Source organism: Lagenorhynchus albirostris, chromosome 2, assembly GCF_949774975.1.
Source record: "Lagenorhynchus albirostris chromosome 2, mLagAlb1.1, whole genome shotgun sequence".
Taxonomy (NCBI): Eukaryota; Metazoa; Chordata; class Mammalia; order Artiodactyla; family Delphinidae; genus Lagenorhynchus; species Lagenorhynchus albirostris.
In genome coordinates this window covers 78,916,440-78,922,439 of record NC_083096.1, presented here as the reverse complement: position 1 = coordinate 78,922,439, position 6,000 = coordinate 78,916,440, and the positions used below count along the sequence as shown (strand labels likewise).

General features: G+C 40.6%; 1 non-coding gene across 1 annotated transcript; it reads left to right on the top strand.

The window, feature by feature from the left end:
• The first annotated feature begins 1,597 nt into the window (after nt 1-1,597).
• TRNAG-CCC (transfer RNA glycine (anticodon CCC)) lies at nt 1,598-1,668 on the top strand. The gene has a single exon. It is a non-coding gene; the product is annotated as a tRNA-Gly (tRNA).
• The last annotated feature ends 4,332 nt before the right edge of the window (nt 1,669-6,000 follow it).

Here is a 6,000-nt window from a genome sequence, read left to right as displayed (position 1 = left end):
TGCAGCTCGACTAGGATTCCTCTGGAAGAGGCTCGGGAAGGACTTTGAAAAGAGTTCTGAAAACAACAGGCCTCTTTGGTAGACATGCAGAACAAACTAAAAAACGAACAAACAAGAAAATACCCAGAGCAAAAGCTTGCATAGGAGGCTTACGTCAGGCAATACCATCAAGCTGTGGCTTTCACATCAAAATACTGCGGGCTTCATTTCCTCACTGACGATGCAGTCATTCTCTTTCCTCCCCCCCCCCCATCGCTTGGTGCCTCCCAAACCTGTCGAGGCAGAGGGTGGTGTGTGATGCTGACAGGGAACTCACTGGTGTGTTGAGTTTTAGCATTTGTGACTCTGAGATGCATAGGGGGTATGGATTTGTGATTTGGGAGTTGTGAGTGGAAAGTGCAGGTTTGTAGTTTAGAAAGGGGTGTGGGAATACATGTAGATCTGGTCGATGTAGTTGGTAAATGAAAGCATGATGGCCAGAGCTGGCGTGTGTCTTTGGTGTTGGGCAGAGGGCAGATAGAGCCAAAGGTCTTCAGGGTCAAGGAGATGGTTGTTTTCCTTGTTGAGTTCAAGTTTCTGACTCAGCCTCCACCTAGCTTGGCTTCTCAGCAAGAGAAGCATGACTGCACGTCTGCAGCTCCTATCTTTCAGAAAGGCATAATGGTTCCTAAGTCCCAACATGTGGGGGAGCCCCCCCGCCAGGTTCCTTTCTTCAGTGTAATTTCCCCCAGGAAAAATTGGGAAAGAAATCTCTCTGTATTTCAATTTCATCAAAGGACCAATATGTTAACCTCGACACTATTCTAAAAATTAGTCTGCTCCTTATATAACCAAAACACCAAAGCCTACGTCCCACATGCATCTCAGAGTCACGAATGCTAAAACTCAGCACAACACAGAGTCCCGTTTGGGAGATTAGATTCTCCCATATAATCAAACATTGGTTGCAAACAATAGTAATTAACCTTTTAATAATTATGATATATCACATATCCTTCCAAATGCTTTGAACACCTTAAAAAGCAGACGCATACTATTGTTATAACGGTTACAAAAATGACTCACTATTCTTGTACAAAACAACGGTGTGTTTCTTCGTTACCTCTCTTTTGATTCTGGCCCTTTCCTTCTTCTCATTCCAGTCTAATTCTGCTTCTGTTTCTTATTTCTTGCCTGGATGAGAATTTCACTTGCCTAACCTAGCAAGTTGGATTATTTTCTCAGACTCTCTAAGGTAAGAGTTTGAGGTTGAGAGTTGCAGGTATAGGGTCATAAACAAGGGATCTGGATGAATTTCCGATGTTTTTTCGGCAGGGGTCTGTTGTACGGTTAGAAAGAGCCTTTTTCAGAGTTGTGGTGTGAGCTGACGAAGCCGATATTTTGATATTTTCATTTGAATGTTCCCACTTCATGCTGTTGCCTGCTTGTAGGCCTTTTTCGCAAGGCTTTGTTCCGAGTGCCTGTCGGTCTGTGAGCTCTGTCTTTCAAAGACAACGCTGTAGGCTCATTTTGGAACCTCTTTGTTTTGCCGCCGCGGGTCCCTCGGTCGCCCTGGAGATGCTTTCTGGAGAGCCGTCAGAGGCTTGCACGGAAAGGGGCATTGGTGGTTCAGTGGTAGAATTCTCGCCTCCCATGCGGGAGACCCGGGTTCGATTCCCGGCCAGTGCAGAGTGTCTCCTCTCGATCCCTTTTCCGGCCCAGACTTTTCACCCTTGGTTTTTGCCTGCTGCACACACAAGTCCAATGACGTCGTAGTTCTGGCCACAAGGAGTACGAAGATGAGAATTAACACCCGAAGGCAGTCCTGAGCGGAAGACGTTAAGGAGCGTCTGAATGGGGACTTTGCAGAGCCCTGGGGCTGTGAGGGAGTACGATACGGCAGCAACCACCTCGCTGGCCAGTCGGTACCTTTCTACCTGCAAGTGTCCTCCACCTCCTACTCATCCTCCTTCTCCTGGCCCACTTCCTCCCCTCCTTATCCCCCTCTTCCCTTCCCCTCTCCTTCTCCTTCTCCTTCCCTTTCCCCTTTCTCTCCCTCCCCCTCTTCCCCTCCCCCTCCTCTTTCTCCTTCGCCATCTGTAATGTTCCCTCATTGGGATTTCACTTCTAATATCCCTTATTCGTTATGAACTTGAGCACCATTACATATTTGTTAACCATTTGGATTTTCTCTTATAGGTTCTCCCCCACCCCCATCCCCACCCCCAAGACCTTGGTGATTTTCTTACAGGTCTTTTTTTCTTGTTTTGTAAGAATTTATTAAATATCTTCAGTACCAGTTGATTATGCTGACTGCAAGGACATTCGCTCAAGTTGTGACGTGTCTTTTTTACTCTTTAGTCTGTGGTTTGATGAACAGAGATGCTTGATGTAGTCCAATTGATCAGTCTTCGTTAAGAACTGGTCTTTTTTTCCTACATTTTATGATATATTCTTATTAGTTATCCATTATACATATTAGTGTATGTATGTCAATCCCAATCGCCCAATTCATCACACCACCACCCCACCCCCTGCCGCTTTCCCCCCTTGCTGTCCATACATTTGTTCTCTACAGCCATGTCTCTATTTCTGCCCTGCAAACCGGTTCATCTGTACCATTTTTCTAGGTTCCACATATATGCGTTAATATACGATATTTGTTTTTCTCTTTCTGACTTACTTCACTCTGTATGACAGTGTCTAGATCCACCCACGTCTCTACAAATGACCCAGTTTCGTTCCTTTTTATGGCTGAGTAATATTCCATTGTATATATCCATTCTTTATCCATTCATCTGTCCATGGGCATTTAGGTTGCTTCCATGACCTGGCTATTGTAGATAGAGCTGCAGTGAACACTGGGGTGCATGTGTCTTTTTGAATTATGGTTTTCTCTGGGTTTATGCCCAGTAGTGGGATTGCTGGGTCATGTGGTAATTCTATTTTTAGTTTTTTAAGGAAACTCCATACTGAAGAATTGGTCTTTTTATCTTATTTTTAAACTCCTTGCTTACCCCTGAGATCATGGAAATACCCTGCTATATAACACCAACTAAAATCATTTTAGGTTTCATTTCACATTGAAATGATATTGGTTACTGTGGAGGTAGGAGTCACCTTTCATTCCCCTGTCCCCTCCCCAGTGCATGTGATTGAACTATGTGGTATAATTGTTGAACATTTAAAATGTTTTTAATACCTTTGTTTCTTGAATCCTCAATTTAATCCAATTGAATCCTCCAATTTAATCTGATTTTAAAATATTTGTATATACCAAATAAACTCAATTCTCTTAATAATTCTAGTAATTCACCTTTCATCCATGTAAATAATTATAGTAGTCATTTTCACTTCTTATACCTTTTCTTTTTTCTTGCCTTTCCTCACTGGCTAAGATCTCCATCACAATGGTGAAAAGATGTGGTCAGAGTGAGGCCTATTTGTCTGATTCCTGAGGGTTCCTGATTGGTAACGGGGGTGGGGGGCTGGGAGCCAGGGGTTTATTACCCACTATAATGTTTGCTGAAGGTTTCTTGTTTGTTTTTGTTTCGGAAGCTACCCTTAGCAGATTAGTGCTGTTCTCTTCTAGCCTATTATGCTAAAGGGTTTTTTTTTCAAAGTTAAATCAATGGTGAATTTTTTCAAATACCTCTTCTGTTTTAGTGATTATGATTTCCCTCCTCTACGTTGTTAATGTGGTGAGTTAGATTAATTTATTTTCTAATGATAATCAACTGTTTTCCCAGGATAAGACCAATTTTTCACAATTAAAAAATGTATTGCTGGATTCAGTATTTTTTTAACATTGCAGCAATAAGACAGGTCTGTAATTTATATTTTTCACATTGCCTTTGTAGGGGGTTGTTGGTTTCAACATAAACTCATAAAATAAAGTTGGAGAAATGTGCCATCTTTTAATTCTTTTAGAATTTGTTTGCTTTGGAGTCATTTCTTCTAATGAACTTTTTTTTGGTCCTGGAGCTTTCTTTGAAGGAAGATTTAAAAACTCTGGTTTAAAAAATGTAATGCTTGTAGGACTAGTCCATTTTATTTCCCTAAACTCACTATTGGAATATGTTCATTTCCTCTAAATTTTTAATCAGTTGTCATATATGTGTTTATGATATTCATTTATCATTTCCTTATGTCTTTGAGTTCAGTAGTAATGGCTTCCTTCTTTCCTCTCTTTTTTTTAAATCTATGTATATTTCTTTTTATTTAGAATTTCCACAAACTGTGAAATTGGGGTTTGAGATAATTTTTTTAGCTCTCAAGGATTTTGGAGACCTCTGCTGACATTTAAGAGCCGTACAATGCCTAAGAAGAGGCACTGGAAGTATTTAAGAAAACACTCTCCTGTGTCAGTCCCACATTCGCCTCCCACTCTGGGCTATTATTTCTTTAAAATATTTGTAAAAATTTTAAAAATTTCAAAAATACGAAAAGTACAAAAAATAAATATGCATCCCTCACCTAATTTTAAATGATGTTATCCTTTTGCCATGTTCTTTTTAGAATTTTCATAAGAACTAAAAATACTGCAGATGTTGCCGAACTTCTCCTCACCTCCTTAATCACTTTACCCCATTCTCCCATTTCCCTTCTAGAAATAACCATCCTCCTGATGCTGGTGTGACATCTCTTTACATGTTTTGGTACATGACAATAAATGATTAAAGACATATATAATATATCCATCTATTTTTTTGTTTTAAGAATTTATATGAACACCATCATACTATGTCACCTTTTGTCACTTGATCTTTTTCACTCAACTTTGTTTTTCAGTTATATCCATATTGATAGATAGAACTAGTTCATTCATCTTAATAGCTGTAGAACAGTCCACAGAAAGTATAAACCAGAGTTTATGTATCCTTTCCCCTCAGAGGACCATTGGGTAGTTTACATGTTGTTTTTTTTTTTTTTTTTTTTGCGGTACGCAGGCCTCTCACTGCTGTGGCCTCTCCCGTTATGGAGCACAGGCTCCAGACGCTCAGGCTCAGCGGCCATGGCTCACAGGCCCAGCCGCTCCACGGCATGTGGGATCCTCCCAGACCGGGGCACGAACCCACGTCCCCTGCATCGACAGGCGGACTCTCAACCACTGCGCCACCAGGGAAGCCCAGTTTACATGTTTTTATAAGTACATGCAGTGCTTCAGTGAACCTTCTTGCACATGTCTTCAGAAGCACACGTGTGGGGGGCCTTCTTGCCTCTTAACAGTTTTATCAGTTTTAGTAGTCTTTTCAAAGAGGCAACCACTTACTTTTTCACTTCTGTAAATTTCTAATTCTTAAATTCTAATTCTTCTAATTCTTAAATTCCTGGTTTTCTACATAATTTCTGCACTTATCTGCTTCTGTTGTTGTTGTTATCCTTTCTTGTAACTTTCTGAAGTGGAGATTTAGCTCACTAGCGATCAGTCCTGATTTTCATAATTTACATTTAAATCTGTGTATTGTCCTCTAAAGACCGGTTTAGCTGCACCTTGTGTGTATACACAGTATTTTCCATTTTGTTTGATTCAGAATATTTTCTAATTTTCATTTTCATGTCTGCTTTGATACAAGTGTCGACAAAAATTCTATTAACAATCAAGTTAAGAAGAAAAAAGAGGATTTTATTCGAGTCAAACTGAGGATTATAACCTGGCAGAGAGACTCTCAGAAGCTCTGAGAACTGTTCTGCCTGTTAGAAGTGGAAGGCACAGTCATGTACATTTCTGAGACAAAAGGTCATACATCCAAATGACATACTGACATTTTACATAAAGTTCACCAAAGATACATAGTCCAGGTAAGCATGTACAAAGCAAGCAGGAAGTCACTTGACCACTTACGAAGTTGGGAAAGAATGCTAATCTTTTAAGAAGTTACATTGCTAGTGTCTGAAGAAATGGGGGCGGGGGCGGGGGTGGGGTGAGGGGACAATCTCTGCAGTCAATGGGGCATTTACACCTCTGAGGAGGTCTGGTTATGGTATAATGCAGATGGACTTTTCACATGAAAGTGGGGA